This window comes from Pseudopipra pipra, chromosome 3 (assembly GCF_036250125.1).
Source record: "Pseudopipra pipra isolate bDixPip1 chromosome 3, bDixPip1.hap1, whole genome shotgun sequence".
Classification (NCBI taxonomy): Eukaryota; Metazoa; Chordata; class Aves; order Passeriformes; family Pipridae; genus Pseudopipra; species Pseudopipra pipra.
In genome coordinates, this window is record NC_087551.1 from 10,239,102 (window position 1) to 10,259,532 (window position 20,431).

The following is a 20,431-nucleotide window of genomic DNA, read 5'->3' on the forward strand; positions in this document are numbered from 1 at the left end:
TTTAGCGCCTGCCACAGGACTGTCTGGATCAGCATTTCAAGTAGCAATTCAGCTTTTATCAACATTCAACAGCATTGTAAGTCAGAAATAATTAATGTAACATTAACATAGAGTTATCAGGAAAGGTAAGCCTGTAACCATTCAACATCAGATTCATTTAGCATTTCCTGCAATAATGCCACCAGCAGGAAGTTATTTACCATAAATGTTATCTTCAATGGGATGTTCCAGGGCAGCCAGGAGCAGTTCAGGTGTGCCACCCTGTACCTGCCAGCTTCGAGCTCTTCAGAGCTCTTCAGTGCTCTCCTTAGAGCATCATCTTGGAAAGCTGATTTATGCATCTGCATCAAAACAAAAAGAAATGTTTCTGTAAAACCCACAAACACGTAGCCATGATATATACTAGATGAATATAAACTCTAGGGTTAGACAGAGATATAGATCATACACACAGTCTATAGAGAAATGACAGATGAGAGTCTATAGGAATGATAGATAAGGGTCCATAGAGCCATATTTTTGTATTGATACAGACATATGTATGTGAAAGGATACATAAAATCAAATTCATACATACAGTTCGGTAGAACAGGGAAATACATTGTGGCTCTCACAGAAACTGTTTCTTGACTTTTCAGTGGACACATTAGACAGTGTAATGTGTACTGTGCTTAACCACAGCAATACACATATAGATACATATAAAAATAAATAAATTTATATAAATTCAGTCCAAGATTTTTCTTCATAACAGAGGAAGACAGTTAATTTTCTTAACATCTGGAAAGGATTTACTGTCTTTGAGGACAGGCAAGGGGCTTGACTCCTGCATTTCTGTTCCCTCTATCTCCAGGGCTACTCCAGTACAGCTGAAAGGAAAAGGAGCCTGGAAGAGGGGTTTGGCTGAGCAGGGTTGCAGTAAATGTCTAGTGGGATTTTCAAACTCGCCAAGGCTGCTACTTTACGCTGACATGAGCAGGAGTGAGGTGCCCAGGCATGCTGGAAAATCCCTGTAGCTACTTAAGTCTCACTTGTAACAGCATAGTACATGTGACAGAACACCTGGAGCCAGAATCCCACTGAATTTCAGTGGGACACCCGGATCCAGTAAGTTCCAGCAAACCCCTGCATCAGCAAGCACTCACAGAGCTGCAGGACTGGTTGTATCCATGCCACAGCCTGGTTGCTCCCATTGAGCCTCACTTGAATCATTGAATCATAGAATGGTTTTAGTTGGAATGTACCTTAGAGCTCACCTAGTTCCAACCCCCTGCCATGGGCAGGGACACCTTCCACTAGGCCTGGTTGCTCAAAGTCCCAGCCAGCCCAGCCTTGAACACTTCCAGGGATGGGACATCCACAGCTTCTCTGGACAACCTGTTCCAGTGCCTCACCACCCTCTGAGTAAGGCATTTCTCCCTAATATCTTACTTAACCCTGCCCTCTGCCAGCTTAGAGCCATTCTCCCCTGTCCTATCACTACATGCCCTTGTTAAAAGTCCCAGGCCAGCTCTCCTTCCCCAGCTGCCACAATTGCTCCACAAGTGGGGTACAAAGAACAGGGAACAACAAGCATGCACGTAGATGCAACAAACCTTTGCTTTGTAAGATAAGCCCAAAGCCCAGATTCTGCACCATCAATCACAGTGCTGATGTCAGCAGCGTGCACAGAAGTAGGTGAAGGATCACGACTGACTCAGGAGGGAAGACACCTTAACCCTACCCTAAAAGCCTGAAGCAGTGGTGAGGGCATCTGCTATAATCTCCTTGCTATATATGGAGATTTAACTGCATCAAACACATCTTGAACGAATACCACATCTGTCTTTAAAACAGAGAAGAGCTTTTTCCTATGAGTAGAATTATGTTAACAATCTGCTGCCTGGAATTATGTCTAGATAGGCAGTTTCAACACACTGCCCCTTTTTGGGGCCTGCAGAGAAGTCTCATGGCCACAGAGACATTTCTGTGTGAGATGGTCTTGTCACTGCAGGGGTGGGAGAGCAAGGCAGGCCAGCCTGCTGCAGCTTAGGATGCCATGCTCCCACTGAATCCTGGTCCCACAATTCCTTAGTGAGTGCCATGCTTGTTTGACTGTGTACAGACCAAATGCTATAGAAAAATGTAAATATTTCTATGGCCTGGCTTGCTTAAAAGCCTAGGAGGTTGTCTGTCTAAGGGGAAAGGAATGCTGTGCACACACACAGCAGAACAAACCTAATAAAAGACAGAACCCAGAGGTATTCCTTACCCTCCAGAGATGGAGGGCTTCACATTGTTGAAGAGCAGTCACTTGGTACACCACAAAGAGAGCATGAAAGTCGAGATAACACAATTAATAATGAACTCTCCAACACAAAGCACTGCTAGCATCACCGTGACCTCACTCTCCTCATGGACAGAAGACAGGCTGCCTTTACAGAGCTATTCACTCATCTCATCTTACTTTTGAGAAAGCAGCCAAGTACCCAGTTCACTCTGTACTGCTGGAGAGTTATGGTGGTGACAGAGCCAGGCTCCTCTCAGAGGTGAGCAGGGGAGGAACAGAGTGAAAATATGCACAAGATGGGAGATGGGAAAACCCACTTAAGATACTAGGAAAAGTGTTTTCACTATGAGGATGGTCAAACACTGGAGTATGGTGAGGAGAGGTGGTGGGACCCCTGTTCTTGGAGATATTCAATCATTAACTGCACACAGCCCTGAGCAACTTTATTCAAATGGACCTGTCTTGAGTGGGGGTTGGAGTGGGGACATGCAGAGACTGTTATCGTGTCATTCTTTGGCTAACCCAAAGGGGCACTTTTGAAGAAAGTATTTGTCACTATTTCTTCCCTTGCATGCCTCCTGTGTCAGTATATCCACACTGACTGGCTGTTGCAGGTACCAGATCAGTACTGGCTGACTGAGCTTCCAGGCAAGTGATCGCTAAGAAATAAACAACCAGCCCTAGGAATTGGATTGAACTGGAGTACAAATTACTTTAAAGACCAGCTTCATTTTGTCAAATGTAGAAGTTCACAAAATAGACTGAAATTCAGTGCTCACAAAGCAAAGACCAGGAGACAGTGACAGTTTGTATCCCTAACACAGAAGCTGCAAAGGGTGAGCTACGGAAAAGAAGGCTCCTTTGTGGCCACCATTTAGGTTACTTTTGCCATCACTAAGCCAAGGAGGTCACACCAATTCTGATGGATCACTTCTGCTTGCCTTGCAGACCCTTTCCAGACCCTACCTCCTGCATGCACTCCAGCCTCTAACAGCTGAGTCCTGAAGGGCACATGGGAGGAAACAAAGAGTTTAGCTCCAACAAGTCAGCTTTCTGACTACCCTCCCAGCCCCAGGCAGCTGCAGACACTGGGGAGCAGCAGTTTGATGGCAGAGTGTAAAACAGCTCAGCAGTGCTGCTCAGAAATCATCCCTAGAGCCCAATGTGCCCAGCCTGGTCGTGCAGGGTGCTCATGCTGACCCCCACTCACCTGGGGAATGTGAGGGCTTGAATACCCATGTAACAACCAAAAAAACCACCCTTCATGAAACAGAGTCAATGAAAGTCCTGAACTGAGGTCCCCAGGCTGTCATTAGTGACTGCAGGTTACACCTCTCTCAGTACAACTCTTGACAAAGACCCTTACCGGTGGGAAGAACAGTCCCCAGCTGAGAGCTACCAAGGTAGCAGAAGAGTCTTGCTGTCAACACAGCAAGATGTTGCATCTCTTCAGCAGCGAGATCACAGGCAGCCAGCACCACCATCAGCTGACAAAAACATCCAAGGCAGCCTTGGTGATCTCCCTCACCCTGCTCTGTCTTTAAACATCATGTTCACATCAGCTCTGAAAGTCATAACTTATATTCATGTTGTATCTCTTTGTCTTTTCAGATGTTACCATCCCAGCTAGTCACAGCCTCTGGCGTGGGAATCACCATTCAACCCTCGTGGCTACAACTGAGAGCACTGTACACTGGGATGCAGCTTCAGTGAGGCCAAGAAAGCTATGCAAGGTGTGCAAATTTTGGAAGATAGCCTAGATGCAACACCAAGTAAGAGGTAAGAGAGGTAAGCCCTGTACAAAGCTTGGCAGAATCCTAATGCACTTAATTTCTTTATATATATTTATTTAATTGTATCTTTTCATATCATCAGTGCTTGTGAAGTTCAGATTTAGCCTGGGGGAAAAAAGAAAGACTTAGGAGGATGTATGAAAGCCCATCTAAAATATTAAAGCCATTTTTACAGCTAAACATTAAAACTATTTTACATTGTTCCCTCAAATATAACTACCATAATTATGCTAAATGTAAGGCTATTTCTCCCCATTTAACAAGTCCCTGGTCTTGTCTACATGCTTGGGAAAAAAAAGCAACTAGACAAGGCTTAGATGGGCCAGGATGAAAGTACAAACATCTTGAGGCCCATGCCAGCCTAATTTAAATTGCAGGGTGCAGGGACACAGCAGTCCAGCTGCTTTCTCATCACTTCCAGCCCCTGAGAGACTCATCTCTAGGCTTTAAGACCAAAACTGTTTCACTGGACTGAATCTTCAGGACATTTTCCCTCTGTGGCTCACACTGATTTGTTGCTCCCTGACAAATAGCCCCATCCTTCAAACCTGGGAGACAACCCATCTGACCCCTCTGGGTGCCCTGCTGCCTCCTCCCTTTGCTCCTCCCACAGCCCTTGCTCCGCTCCACCAGGACCCTGTCCTGCCTCAAGGCACCAGGGAAGCTAAAACTTTCCCCTTTATCACCATCGGCAGACTCTTTGCTCACCCAGAAGGGATTTGAATTTGTCTGGCTTAAGGGTGCTCTTGGGGCATCTTTAGGTGCATCCGAATTAAGAAAGGCTTCTGAGAGCTGAAAGCAGCTGCAGCAACCAGCCAGTGACTTGTGAAGGACTGTGGTCCTGCAGTTGCCCAGCTGGGGCTGTTTCCCTCGGGCCTTTCATGTGGCCTCACTTCCCTTTCCCTGAAGTTTCTGGCCTCAGTTCCAGACACGTGTGAACAATGCACCCTTGTGTGCCTGTCTCCCATTTAGTGCACAGGCTTGTAAAACTCTTTTAATATGTGATTTACAAGGGTTCTGTTTTGGACTGGAATTGTTCTACCCACAAGCTGAGCGAGGGTGAACCGGCTGGAGGTGTTTATGCAGGGCAAGGTGGGAGCTGACAGGCAGGGTTAAAGGCTCTCAGGTCACTGGCAGCTCCAGCATCTGCCACTGCAGCCTATGAGTAGCAATAACAGAACAACATCATTAATGCCTCCCTCAGCTGGCATTAGCCCCAGCAAAGCACCTCCACTTCCAGGAGTAAAATTTTTGGAGGATAAAAAATGTTTAGATTCGGTCAAAAGTAAAAGCAACCAAAAGCCACTGTAGCATTTGAGTCAAACCTATTTGTGAGCTTTTCTCCCCCACAAAAATGGAAAAAAATACTACAAGAAACATAGAAGGAAAAAACAATGGCTTTTTGACTAAACAGAATCATATGGAAAAACAACACCTGATGACTGTATAATAGAAATATATTCTAAAAGAGAATTCTCATGAAAAACAATGTTTACTTTAGAAGGACCAGGTAGCCCAGTCTGTTATCATTTAGGTCCCTAAGTTCCAAATGCTCAAGTAACTACATCCAAAGTCCAGTTCCTTACTAAACTTTAATGAAGTTTCAAATGGAAAAGATAATATAAATTTCCTGTCCTAAAAGAGGCTACCACCACATGCAATTAAAGCAGGGGGGGAAGGAGGCAGTGCTGTACTCTGCATCTGATCAGGAAGACTGCTATTCCTTAATTTTATAGACATATATTACAGGATGATGTAATCTCCACTTCAAGTGCTGGCAAAACACACTTAATCACAGCTTTAAGGATTCTTTAAGGAGTTCTTGTTAGGTTTCAGAGCTCTCCAGAAAGCTTAACTAGGGTGATTTCTTAACAGGTTGAAGTAATCTATAAGGTTTTTTTGCCCTTCAGAAGCACCTTGTCCCTGCCTGAAGCAGCTCAAGGATCCCAGGTTTGATCTCTGTTTTGAACTGCTTTGCACCACAATTCCAGCAGCCGCAAAAGCAAGTCAGCTCTAAGTGATGCTTCAACAGTGATGCCAGTACCCACAGTGCAAGCTCAGTGCCTCTCTCCCGGGAGACAGGCATGATCATAGCCATAGGATCACGACTCCCAGCTGCTTCCCTGTTCCCAGCCATGCTGGTACCAGAGGGATGACTTTCACTGACTTTGTCAGAACAAACAGAAGGAGAGGGTTGCTCTGCACAAGCAGCAGCAGTGCCACGGCCAAATCCTGCCAAGGACAAGATGCTGAGCTTGCTCTCTTTCTGGGTGAGGTCCCAAAACACCTCTTGGTCTGTTTCTTTCATTAGGACAGCTTAGTGATGATGATCCCTCTGTGCACAAAGCCAACACCTCCCCTCTCTACTACCTGGAAAGGTTGCATTTCTCAGCTGCACCTCTATTTGCAGTGACTGCACTGATGGAAGGCTGCTCAAGACACTTAGGAAAGAAGAAAGCTCATCTACAAACTGTTACCCAAATCCTTTGACTTCTGAGGCTAGAAAGGATTTAGGGTGGAAGCCGTGAATCAGGGCCTGAAGTTGCATCAGACAGGGCACTCTCAGCACTGCATATGTACTTTGGCTCACCAAAGGTGTACAGAGGGATGCCAGAAATAGCTTGGAGGTCTCACTTTACTTTTTTTTTCCCCATAAAGGTTTTCCTTTAGTTCAGCTATTTCATCTGTCTCTCACATCTACTTGCTGAAGTAACTTTTTTTTTTTTTTAATTCTATTTCCCAATACCAATTCCTGGGAACCTCAAAGGGTGAGGCACTCCACAGCTTTCAAAATAATGACATTTCTCTTGGCATACTGATTACCAATACTGCCGCTGCACGCCACGTGCAAAAACAGGTTTCTGAGAATGTGAAGACTCTTAAATAAAACACTATGGCTCAGCAGACTTATATTTTCTAGCCACACTTGAAAAAAAATTTTTGGCATTTATTCCCCTCCTGTTTCTCTCTTCTCCACACCGAAATGTCAACATTAGAATTTACAACCTCCACAAAGCATGTTTCCAAGTGTTTTGCTGCTCTCTTAAATGAGCTTTTCAACCATACACTGGCCATAGCCTAAATATACCCTGATGCCTTTACAAAAGGATAGGGAAGAAACCTTCTTTCTCTCATGTCTACATAAATAGTTTTCCTTAAAACCAGCCAACAGCTTGAACAAGAAATGATGGCACATAAAATCATGTAAATAAGTGAAGCTCATATCAATTAAGTTTAGGAGCAGAGAGAGGAAAACAGTGCGTGTGTGTGTATGTGGATTTGTGCACAGGCAATATTACAGTAAACACTTTCATTGCAGAAGTGAAGTGTAGTAACCTGGTACCCAGAGGGATCAGAAGCAAGGCCACCTGGGCAAACACTCTGCCCTCCCTGCACATTTACCTTATGCTGTAGCCTCACACTTCAAATCATGTGCCATTTTTTCCATCCCAGATAATTCAACGCTTAGCAGAGGCGGCACGAACTGAATAAAATGTTACTCAACATTTGACCCTCATCACTGTTTCCTGGCTTGTGTCTTCCACACTGTGCAGGGTTCCAGCACTTCTCTGAACACAGAACTATTCAGTTACCACGCAGCCCTCAGTGAGATGCCTGTCATAGGGATCCTGACTGCTTGCAAGCTCTAATGACTGTAACCATGGAACTCCTCGGCGAAACAAAGGAATGGTACTACTTCTTCTTTAGACGTTGAAGTGACCACAGAGATGGTCAGAAGTGTCCTTTTATTTCAGTGACTAATTTGGGATTTTTAGAGGCTGACATTTCAGAGGTAACCTCATCCAGTAATGCTTCCTAGTACCTCTATCCTGCCTTGCCAAGGAGGGAAGGATCAGTGATGCCTTTGCCTGGTGATGAGATGGCTATTTCCTCTCAGGAGCTGACTCTGCCCATGCCCTTGCATGATCACCTCAGTTCTTGACCTCTCTGGCATCTTCCTGCCCTGCTACCACAGCACATGGAGGAGCTGGGGAACAGCAGACTGCACTTGCACTCCAGGCTCTGCCTTGACTGCTAGTTTATTAATGGATGAAATTCAAAATGCTAATCCCAATCCACAAAGCCACCAGTGCACTGGGGTCAATTAGCTCTGCAGCTGCCTTGACCTGGACGCCCCACGGCAACAAGCTTGGAAAACATTTGCCTGCCCCTGCCACAGATTTCCTGGGAGCAGTAGAATAAGCTCCTTTGCCTTCAGACTTGACTTCAGCTGAACTGGATTGCCTTTAGAGAGCCCTGGAAGGGCTGGCTCATCTCCAAACCTACTGAAATCAGGAGTCCCATTTATTTTTCCCACGAATTTTGAATCATGCCCCAACACGGCTCTTCATTTTCCCTTTGCCATAAAGTCAAATTTCTTACCAAGACATTTTAGGTAGGAGTTCAGTTAGGATGGAGCAGGCTGTGCTGCTCCTGAGTTGGCAGGAAACAACAGTCCCTAGACATTAACATGATGGACATGTCGACATGGAGAAACGTATGGTACCAATTAAGACAGTATCAACAATTATGCAGAACACAGTTGAGTGGATTAATTTGTTGCCTGGAGTAAAGGCTGCCAGTACGAAGCTGGCTGTCAAGAGACATGCTTTCATCTTGCCTGGTGCCAAATATTATGAAGCCCATGTATACTAAGGATGATCACTGGGTTTCTTTTTCCACCAGCAATCTTGAAGCAGGGAGGGCACAACCAATTAATGTCTCTACACACTGCCTTCTTTCTTCTTTGTGGAAAAAAAAAAAAAAATCAAAGCAAAGCCACACTTGAAAAAAATCCCCAAATGACCATTATTCCCAAAAGACTAAAATAAGAACTGCAAAGTAACTGGGAAAGGATAGTTCTTTTCTTGCTCAAAAAGGTTTTCTTTTGCTGAGAGGCTGATGCGACAACTCATTTGTCAAACACACTTTTTCCCAGTTCTCTAAGCAGAGAGATGAAAAATGGTTAAATCATCTGTGTGATTTTTTTTTCAACTTGCTATTTTTACGCTGACCAGGAGGATACTTACACACTCTTCATCTCTTTCTTCCCACCTGTTTTATGCCAAGGAAGATGCAAGATTACCTCTAGCAAGTTGTGACTAAGTTCTCCTGCCTTGCCAAACACCATAAGAACAAGCAGCTGATTTTCTCTAAAAACCTTATGTTTGCAACACACTATGTAGGTCTATGGCTGTCAGAGTATTAAACAGCAAAGAAAAAACTAGGACTTGTAAATAATCACTTGCTGCATTAATAAGCAGCAGCATTTGAATTCTGATAAAGCTTTGTACCAGCTGTGCTTTGTCCCAAAATCCCATTAAAAAAAAAAATCTGCTTATGCTTGTTCCTACAATATGAAGAATATTGAACTACTCCTGGTAAACTCTGCTGTTGCCTCCAGTGCATCTGGTCCCACATGAGGCTTTCATTTCTCCATATTTAGCCTTGTTAAACTACAGCATGCCTACCTGAGACATAAATTACCTTGAGGCTTGGAGTAATGCCATTGTAAGAAAACTATTCATAACACTGCACTCCTTTATTTAATGCAGGCAAAAGTCCTCTGCCCACTTACAACACAGTACACGCTGACGACAGTTGTTGATGGAGAAATCCAATTTTAATGCAACATTCCCGGTAAGCACATTGTTCTCTGAGCAGCAGAGCCATGAAATCTGTTCTTTTTCTGAAGGTTTATATCCTGCACACCTTAGTCCCTGAGACATTTATAGCGTATTTGCAGTCTGGCAATATTCCCATCACAAAACCTTCCAGATCCTTCCTATTATCTTTATTTATACTACTACTCCTTGCGTAAAGAAGCTGGAAGCTGCGGGGTTCCAGAAACTACCTCCTCCTCAGACCAGGCATGAGACTGCCTTTCCTTAGGGACTGCATTCCTATTGGCCTCTCCAGCTCTGATGCTGATTTTCAGGAAAAAATATTCTTCAGGCCTTTCCTCCTTGGCCAAACTTGATCAAAATCACTCAACACTTACCAAAGCTTTTTAGGGTAAAGAATGAGTGGCCAGTACAAGAGATCAGACTAACACCATCCATACCTGCTTTGTGCATGTGCAATTCCTGTCTGGGCTCTTCCCTGCCAAGTGGCAGTGCAAAGGGGCCTCCAGCAAACTGCTCACTAGGTGCTGTGTGTGAAGTCTGAGGGTCTTTCTGTCTAATTAGCAATTATTTGCTGATATTGCACAGGTAACACAGGGCACTTAACAGAATACTGAGCCTCCAGAGAGGCACTTCATGCTTTCCACCAGCATCTCATCCCCTGCACTAAGGAATGGGAAGGAATCTTCACAGCTACTTTCAACACCTCCACTGAACTCCAGTGTATTTCTGGGTGCTTTGACCCATTTTTCTAATTCAGGGCTCATTTTTCTTCATTTCAAGAGCCGCGTGTCCAGGGTTGTTTTCTCCGCTGTGCTCGGGGATTTGCATAGAGGCAAATTTCAAGAGGCACTTCCTGAAAAGTTATTTCTGCAGCCAGTAATCCTCTGTCTGCTTCCAGGCACACCATCTTCCTTGGAAATACCAGCCCCGATGAGCGACATCCCCCTTCCATGGAAGGAGACAGGCAGTTCCCAAAGCACAGGGGTGGCGAGCTCCCCCTTGGATGGCTTCTCCCTGGATAGATGCTCTGCTCAGGACACAGCAGCTTTTCATGTCCACAGAGTTCCCCCAAAGCACACAGATGCCTCCTGCCCTCCAGCACTGCTCCCAAGGTCCAGCTCTGCCCCATGGCTCTGTCTTATCTGTTGTTTCCAGATGCTCCTGACACAGCCTAAAGGGCAGAGAGGACCAGCAGTAATGCCAGGGAGAGCTGAGGAAGGTCAAAACAGGACAGGATAAATTGTATCCATTCAGACGTGCCAAAACTCAATTTTGTCCTCAATTAAACGTCTAAACATCTACATCATTAAGAATCTTGATTGGGGGGAGGGGGAAATGTATTCCCTCTCCTTTTTCCTCCTGCTGGCAACTGCAATAATAACATTTCCTCCAAAACATCTTTTCACTACCACTTTTTTTCCTTTTCTACCTTTTTTTTTTACTACGTCTGAGCTTTCCCAATGTGAAATGTTTTCAGAAATGTCAAGATAGACAAACATCCACAAAACAATAAAAAATATGAGATAGGAAAACAACAGCTAGACTTTGTTGAGCCTTTTAGACTAAGTAGCACAAGAAAAGGAGGAGAAAAACAGCCAACTTAAAATTCTGAAATATCTACATATTACCTTCCTTAAAAAATAACTCTTAAGTTTTTCTTTGAAAAAATACTTCTGAATACATGGAGATGGGCATCTTCTGAAAGATAAGTCAGGTTTCCATGAAGCCTCATTTTTCAGTAGGAAATATTTCACTGGGGAGGAAAAAAAGCCAGCTCATTATAATGAAAGTTTAGTCATCACCATCACATGATCAGTGATTAAGAGCAGCATGATGCCAGGTAGACTGCTTCCTCACCAAGTTAGGGTAGAGGGGAGCTTCAGGAGGCCTTGGGTAATGGGAGAAGATACAGGACAGTGCATATTGTAACAGCCAAGACAGTTATTCTCCAGAACTGCTGAAACGGTCATGAGCTTCTCACCCTCCCACAAGGAAGAAGAGGGTAGCGCCCACATGTAGCCCACATGGAGTCTATGCCTTTTGCATCACTGGGAATAAGAGACAGCAAAATAATCTGATCCAGCCTGCTTTCAAAGAAATGACTCAGCCATTCAAATGCACTAAAATATTCAACATCGTTTATGTATTGAAGTACTTGAAAATAAAAAGTTTTCTTCAGGAGGATTAGAAAGCGTGAGCTCAAAAACAAAGTCAATCCTTCTACGAAGCTCCTCATTGGCACCTCCTGAGACATTTAATCCCGGTCTGTGCTGAGAATTTCCTTCAGATGGGAGGTCACTGGACAGGCCTCTCTCTTGGTTGCTATGTTCAAGGTGGTGTGACAGGGTTGGAACAGAAGGCTGGGAAGGTCTGCTGGTTCGAATGCATCTCCTCTACTAGCAGTGAGACCAAGGGGATTTCCTCTCGACAGCCAAACTGCCTTTTCTCCCCCAAAGTACAAAGCTACACTGCACCTGCAGCTGCCCATATCCAGAGGGAAATCGCCTCTCCATACCCAAGTCTTCCCAAGCAGCACACAGCAGTGAGCCCAGGCTGGGTCCTGAGTACGGCTCTCCCTACATCCCCCCCCTCAGGGAGCACTCACATCCTCAGACTGCACTTCACAAGCCAAAATCTGCAAATGCATGGCGCTCTCTAGTGTTTTTGCTCTGCTCGGGAGAAACACATCCCAAGGCACTGACATCATCCCAGAGAGCATGGCACAAACATCCAGGCAGAGGGACGCCCAAGGCCTGCTGTTCATTCGGACCAATTTGCCAGTGTATCTGTTGGACTGAACCTTCTGGGGGATGCCGTTCCAGCTGTCTGGCTGTGGGACCCACCAGCACTGCAACACCTCCAGGGCAGTCCTTTAAACAAAACCAGGTTTTAAGCCACATTCCTGATGGACAGAACTATTTCAGGGAAGTTTCTGATCCAGGACTAAGTCCCTGCAGAACGTAAGTGTGATCCTGTCAGCTCCCAAATTGGCCATCAGCAATGGGTTGTGGGTTTTGGATGCAAGCTCAGAGGAGAAATCCATAGGGAGGAGCTATCCCAGAGGTGGCTCAAGAGAAGGCTGTGGCTACAGCACAAGTGGGACCAGGGTGGGCACAGGGCAGGCTGAAGGCTCCTCTGGGACCTGCAGGTACCACTTCCCATGTAGAACAGCTTAACTCCCACCAAACAGCACAGACAGGAGCAGCCTCCATAGAAATACTAGTCCTTCCCATTATTGCTTCACTGGGAGAGGAGATGAGGACAGACCACATTTCTAGCTGATGAAGGCAAGCATAATCTAAAAATGCAATTGCTTTGATTTGCTCCTAAATGGCTTGCTGGTCCATTTATTACAGATTCTCTACTCTGATACCATGCCTCTCTTTCTCCTGTGCTTCTCTGAGGCTGACAATTGATGACAGAAATACAGCACATCCCACAGACTCAGAGCCTCAGGTCCAACTGTGTTTGCCAAGTGACAAGATCGATGTGGCAATCTGCTGCAAAACATATGAGATTCCATCTTCTCTCCCTCTTTTTCTCTCTCTCCCTGTTAATACGCATTTCAAATTAAATCAGCATCTCAAGGAGGAGGCTCCCCTAGAGCCTAGGAGAACATATTTTCTTGGAGCTCACAACACTGGCTGGTGATGGGGAAATACTTCAGCACCGTGTAATTGATTTGATGTATTCCATGTTTCAGCAGGATAAACACCACCCCCTGGACTCCTGGCATTCCAGCTTCTCCAGCCTAAGCTCCTTGTTACGGTGTGTTGGGAGTCCATCAAAGACACTGAGTAGTTTTGACACAGAGATAAATGCTCTTATCTTCAGCTTCCAACGTTGCTGCTTTTGAAAAAGCACTCCTGACAGTTTTCACTGTTCAAGCTGCTCTTCAGCGAGGGACAGGAAATAGGGGGAAACCTCTTTAACCCACCTTATTTCAGTACTGGGAGAATAAGCCGGGCTTGTCATCAAACCAGATGACTTTCACTGGGACAAACCACCACAATTCACAGGGAATAAATTAAGGCCCAATCCAGGCAACACATTTAAGCACCTGAATAAACACACATCTTAAGCTTATTTGTTGCTTTATGGGCTTCACATGTCCCAGATAGACATGCATGTCCAGAACCTCGAATACAACTGCAATACACCAGCAAAACTATGCATTCAAACTGTACTGTGCTGCCAAGAAACTTTCTTACTTTACAGCAGGCAAATGCTAAAACATAAATTTTAAAGTATGTTTAGGAGACTGGTGAAAGAATCAGAAGAAAACTTGGTTCTTCAGGTCCATCACCTCTTGCTGTAAAACACTGTCCCTCAACTCAGCCTGTAATCCCAGAATATGAAAGTGAAAATGCTGCTTTGTGCTTTCTTTTTCCTTTTTCTGGGAGGCTGACTACAGACCATGAAGCTGATCATTAAGCCATGATTCAGCTGGAGCCCAGGAAAAGCCCCACTGATTTGAATGGATTTAGGATTTCGCTCTCTGCTTCTCTATACAGGGATTAAATAAATATTCTCCTGCTAGAAAAGTACCACACATGTCTGCCTGACTTCAATGGGATCTTTAAACTAAAGATACAGAAAAGTTGCAGTAATTTCCAGTGGTGTGACAAAGGGTGAGTTTTAGGGCCAAAACAGTATTTCAGGCTCTGTAAATCCAGTTCATCTGTCTTTAATACATGGAATGGATTTTGACAGGAAAAATGAAAAAGATATAAAAAAGAAAAAAACCCAGGACAATAAATTGCCAGAAGAAATAACAAAAAATGCCTGAAGTATATCAGGAGAGAGATGTCTAGAGAAACAGCAGGTCTCTGATGGACCCAGCAAGCAGAGGAAGTAATCAAATAGGGAGGTCGTAACCAAGCCAGACAATGTCTTTGCAATCAGTATTCACACTGGAGTGTGACTGGGGTTAGAAAAAGGCAGGAAAAAATTAGCTATTATGGAGGTTGCTGTCTGTGCTGAGATATTACACAATATGCAGGAATAAAATAGTTGGACCAGCACTGGGAAAAAAAAAAAATCAAGAAACACTGTGGAATTGAATCAGTTAGACTGACAGCAGCTTTCTAAATGCACTAACCAACAAAGTAACTGAACTCCTGACAAGAACACTGAATTCATCTTCAAACAGCTATTACTGCAGAGGGACCCAAATTATATCCACCCTTTAGAAGGCCAAGATCATTGTGGGATGAGCCTTACAGTTCTAAAATGCCCAATTGAGAAAAGTCATGTAGTTTGAAATGAAAACCCCTCAGGCCAAATGCAGCTGCAATTTTTTTTTTAATCAGTGAAGTTACTCTGAATTTTTAGCAGAAGAATTCAGTTTTGATACTGGCCAGAGCACTCTGTAAAAGTCTTTGAACTCTGGCAATAAAATATTCTGGCAATGAAATATTCAGCTGCACAAATCAACAAGCCTACATCTATATCCAGTTCCTAGAGTGGTAAGAGTGGAGAGTTGCAGGGCTGTATAAAACAAACAATATTCTTGAATAATTTCTGCTAAAATTATCAGACAGGAGATAAACTCTGTTTTATTGGACTGAGTTGAAGAGCCACCTAGACACTGTTTACACTTATATTTCAGGATGAGGTTGTCAACTCATCCCCTCTTTACCACACAGAATGCTAATCACAAAACAATCCTGTGTGTGGAAGTCAGTATTCTTCTTGTCCTGCATACTAACCACTAAACTATATCACTACAACAAGAGTGAACACCCTTTGGATCCACTAAGTATACACTGACTATTAGTGTCTGAAGTGATGAAGAACAGACAGAAATGGTAACCAAAACTGGTGACCAAAGGCTCATTCCAGCTCCAGCTGTATAAATTACAATCTCTTACTGAGGAAGCTCAGCAATATACTCAAAAAACAAACTGAGAATCATGTTGCAGATAACAGTTGAAAGAAACTAGCCAAATACCTGGCTCCCACCAACCAAACTTCTCTTGTTCTCAGCATGATCAGAAATTTACCTTAGAATGAACAGTTGCTCCTACTTTGACTTTATGACAGGTACCTGATAAGGCAGCTCCTGAAAGATACCTGGAAAAAAGACAAGACATAGATATCTTACAGATGCTATATATGTATCAATCTTGAGTTTTAGAGACATCCTAATATGTCAGAAACTCTCAACTCTACATACTATTTGAGAAACTGTATTTCTATCAATTTAATAGCTGCAGAGACATTTCAGAAGGTGGAGGCACCCTGAAAAGCCAGCTCCTTTTGATGCATCTCTACTTGGGAGCTCCAAAGCATTTGGATCACTTGCCAATATTTGCCTGTGCAATGAAGTACTGCAGTTTCCAGAAACCAGTGCATGAAATTAATCAGACCAAATATCAGCCAACACTTACAAATCAAATAGTACTTAAATTTGATGAAAGTTCTGACTGCAAATTCAGGTGTAGTTAAAAAGGATTTTTAAATTACAATTTCTCTGAAGTGTCCAAGACCAGAAAGACACTTGCACATAGGTAAAACGGAACAAGGGTGGGGGACAAAACCCAAGTAAAGAAATCTGATGAAAAATGCTACTTCAACTGAAGTCTACATTGTGACATTTTATTAATGTCAAAGTGAGACAAGTTGAGGCTCAAAGGGAGCAGGCTGAAGCCTTTGCTGCCACGCAGACTCTTGTGATCATTATCCTTTCTGCAGTATTCCTACATGAAAAGTATTTCTCAGCCTAGACTCAGCAAAGCTCTTAAGCACATGCTGGACCCAGTTAAATCAAGACTGGACAAGAAACAAGCTCTCATTCCATTAGGTGTTATAAAGTTCACTGCAGAAGTGCCTAGTGAAGTTACACGGCTTGTTTCATGTGAAAGGTTAAAGCCCTTACTAACCCAAAAGAACCCAAACCATATCTTTATTCCACTGCAGCTGAGTGCCCAGTGCTGTCAGGACCCTGACTGCACACAGGACTGAAAATAGGGCTACACTAGTTGTCTACTCTTAGAGAAAACAATCCAGCCCCAAGATTTTTACCCATCGTACTGAATACTGTAGCTGATGAGCTTTTTCTCCCAAGCAATGTGGCTTTCTGAAGCTCACTTTAACTTGGCACTTGTCCTTCTCTCTGCTTTGAAAGCCACGCAGAAAAAAAAGTGCTCCAAGATATTTACCAGTAGAAGTTCACTGTTGCATAGTAAAGGAATACTGAGATCGGAACGGAAATAACAGAAGGACAGGGGGTTTTTTTCGATTGACTCCACCTTTGCCAGACTGAGATTTTGGGACATAATGGCTGGAATAAAGTGCTATCAGTCCAGGCTCTGAAGCCAGCATACTCTCTCCCAGAGGTGCAGAACACACCCCTGGGCACAAGGCAGTTTTTAGGCAGCTTTTTGTACCTCTAACCTATGGCTGCCAGATCCCAGGCTCCGATGCCCGTGCAAGCCAGGGAAATCCGTGAGATCTTCTACATGATATCTGCTGCCAACAGATGCTCCTGCAAGCAAGGGTCAGCAGGATTCAGGAATAACTCAACACATCACCTTCTGCCAGGACAGACTGACAGGAAGGGACCCTCTAGCAAATTTTTTCAGTGGCTCTTAAATTAGGATTCCTTGAGGCAAAGCTGAACGTCACATGGGAAGTGCCAACAGCTTTAAGACTAACTTGCAAACTCAAGCAGCTAACCCAGATGTGACGTTAAAGGCCCTCCACGTCTGACAAGTGAAACCTTATTATAAACAGTCCTCTTTATGAGGACTGCTTGAATCCACCTCCAGGGTTCCTTGGTCTCACAGCTTCGTAGAAAAAAACCATCTCCTTTATACTATGGAAAGCTCAGAAATCCTCCTTCAGCAGTGAAGCAAATACTGACTTACATTCATGCTGTCTCAAATAAGTGTTTGCCTTCTTATAAACAAATTCACCTGCAGTGACTATAAAGCAGTAACAAGTCTCCTAGGGAATGTTATATATGCACGTGATACATGTCAGTGTGTGTTTTAGCAAAGTGATGTAGATTTTGGAGATTAGAGGACAATAAAATGAAGAGAAATAACTCCTCATCTAATTCTCCAAAGGAAAAGACCACTAGGAAAAATATGTGGATAGACTCCAGCCTTATAGGAATTTCTTCTCATTCTGCATTTGGCATCAAGTGCTTTCTGATTTCTTTACTCAGGCATATTTTCCCTCAGGGAAAATACATTACAGTTAGAACACTGCCCATGATTTCATAATACGTATTTATGAAGTTAATCATACTTGCGTCTCTCAAGGCATCTGTTGCTCCGGTTTGGTAAATTCCCAATTATCCTTGCAGGACAGCAATATCAATCCTGAGCCCTAGTACAGTGGGTTGTCATGTTTCATATTCAGGGAAAGAATATGTTCTTCAGGCATGATCAACAAGGGCTGTCTGGTACCACAGCGGGCAATTTGCAGCGTACAGCAGAACTCTTCTGGTGTATTCATCTCCTAATTTTTTTCCCATCTCTGCCTGTTAGATTTCCTGTCAAGGAAAGCAGGGGAGACTTTCTGTGATGAATATCTAGCATAAACAGACATGGACCACTTCAGTTGGATTTGTTTTACTTACAGAAGAGCACATAAGGGAACATAGAATACAGAATAAAAGGGAGCTGCTGGAGAAAACAGCAGTTAAGTAGTTGCATGTGCATGGTGGGCAGGATAAGAAGTAAAGGAATAACTGAAAAAACTGGCTTAGGCTAGATATTAGGCCTGCATTTCAAAATGACACAGCAGAGCACCAGGAGAGGTTTTCCCCAAGGCAGGCTGAATGGAGGACTTTAGGGAAGTCACAGATGAGGCAGGTAACATCAGACTAGACCTAGTGGATATTCCTGAATTTTTAAAACCAAAACCAACTAGATTAATAGAAATCATCCAGTCACTTACAAGTTGGACTTGATGATCCTTGTGGGTCCCTTCCAACTCAGAATATTCTGTGAAAATGTAGAAATTAGTCCACCTTCCGTTTTAATTACTTCTTATAGACTATTATGGCAAAGTACATAATCTGTCACACCGTAACACAAAGCTGCAGCACCTCAGCACAGGTCTTCCCTCTCCACTAAACTGCTGCAACTCAGTAATGCTACAGAGGTAAAAATGTGACCCAAGCTGAGCTAATTCAAATTAAAGAAGGAAGAAAGCACAGTGCAGTAGCACCTTCACAGCAGAATCCAGTTTTTCCCACAGGTACATCTGTTTGTCCTTCAAACATGTAAAAACACAATCCATGTTTGCCTCTTGATGTCAGTGCTGCAGTTTAGAAACAACACTTTGCCTGCACAGCGAACTCAGGGCATTTCTAATTAGAGCTGCTGCACCAGCATTGTGTGTTTTAAAATACTGTTGTAATAAATCCTGCGGCTGCAAATTCAGTATTTCATAAGACCAGGCGTGACCTCATAGACAGAGTCTGAGGGGAAAATTGGCTCTTAATTGACTCCTGTAATAAAGCATTTCAGGGAGAGAGAGGACAAGCAAGCAAGCTGGATTTGATCCTTCAATCTGGTCTCCTCCACCATGAATGAAAACAATGCAGCAAGCAGGAAAGGAATTCCTTGATTTTAAGAACATCATTATAGTAAGAATCCCCTTGGACTTTCTCCAGTCTTAAGCACCACTTTATAGATTCTAGTTACACAAGAAACCCTATCTTCAAATGGCAAATAGAAATTTTACATTTCAAAGATAGCAGACTGGGGAGTTCAAAATGATCATTCATACTATAACAGTAACTAGAGCTGAGACTAAGGTACAATGGCATGAGTAAGCAACATGTACCCACAGACAAGAAGGCCCTGCCTTAAACAACTGAAAACATAATAAAAAAAGAATTAAGCACTCTTTGGAACTTCAGGGAGTCACTACACTCTTTCTTCATACTACTTGACGAGAACTTGAGCGAAGTTTGCTTTGTCTGGAAATATGGCAAAACGGATTATGGAATAAAAATAAATACAGAGCCAAATCCACATCCCAACAGAGAGATACTGTGGGTTGCAGTGGTGTTGCACTAACATCCCCAAAAGCATAATTCATGATGTCAGAAGCTAAAGGTCCTGAACCAGAAGTCTGCTGCTATGCCTTAATCTTAGGCAGTGAGATTGTGGGATTTTCAGTCATTCTCACAATTCTCTGCTCTCACAGGGATGAAATGTTGGCCTGGACGTGAAGAACAGACAAAGGAAACATGGTGATGCTGACCCGAGAACACACCTTTACATTCATATTTACCTTTACATTCAGCAAAGCTTCAAAGCAGAGGGAGAGGTTGTTCTTACTTAGAAATCCAAATTTAGACACCCAAATGCATATCAAAGAATCCAAATATCCTACCTCAATTTAGGGCGCTGCTGCCACTCCCATTTAAGTTCCACAGAAGTTGTCACACACTCACACTTTTGAAATTAGGCACTTACATAACTGTCCAAACAGGAATTTAAAAACTAAAAATAAAAACTTTAATCCTGAGATCAGTTTCTTCAATAAATAACAGTCCTCTCTGCCTTGTGGCTTTTTTTCCTAAAGGGTCAAATTCCTAATGTTTTCCTCCATCACTCACTCAGGGTTTGGGCTTGAGCTAATTGCAAAGGATACACAAAACAGCTCTTACAGGGACCTGTCATCAGTATGTAATAGCAAAATAAACCCTGCCTTTGCCTGGGCTTATGATCCCACTGACACGTCACCCTAGAGATGAATTTTGAAATACTGTGTCA

General features: G+C 43.5%; 1 long non-coding RNA gene across 4 annotated transcripts in view; it reads right to left on the reverse strand.

Moving 5' to 3' along the window:
* The window catches only part of LOC135410850 (uncharacterized), a 55,284-nt gene that overhangs the window by 29,482 nt on the left and 5,371 nt on the right, over window positions 1-20,431 (reverse strand). For 3 of the 4 annotated variants that reach the window (XR_010428912.1, XR_010428913.1, XR_010428910.1), the window contains exons 5-7: window positions 17,946-18,192; window positions 15,695-15,764; window positions 201-341 (exon numbers count right to left, since the gene is read on the reverse strand). This is a non-coding gene — a long non-coding RNA (uncharacterized LOC135410850). The remainder of the gene's footprint in view (window positions 1-200; window positions 342-15,694; window positions 15,765-17,945; window positions 18,193-20,431) is intronic. The other variant, XR_010428911.1, reaches the window with a different exon arrangement.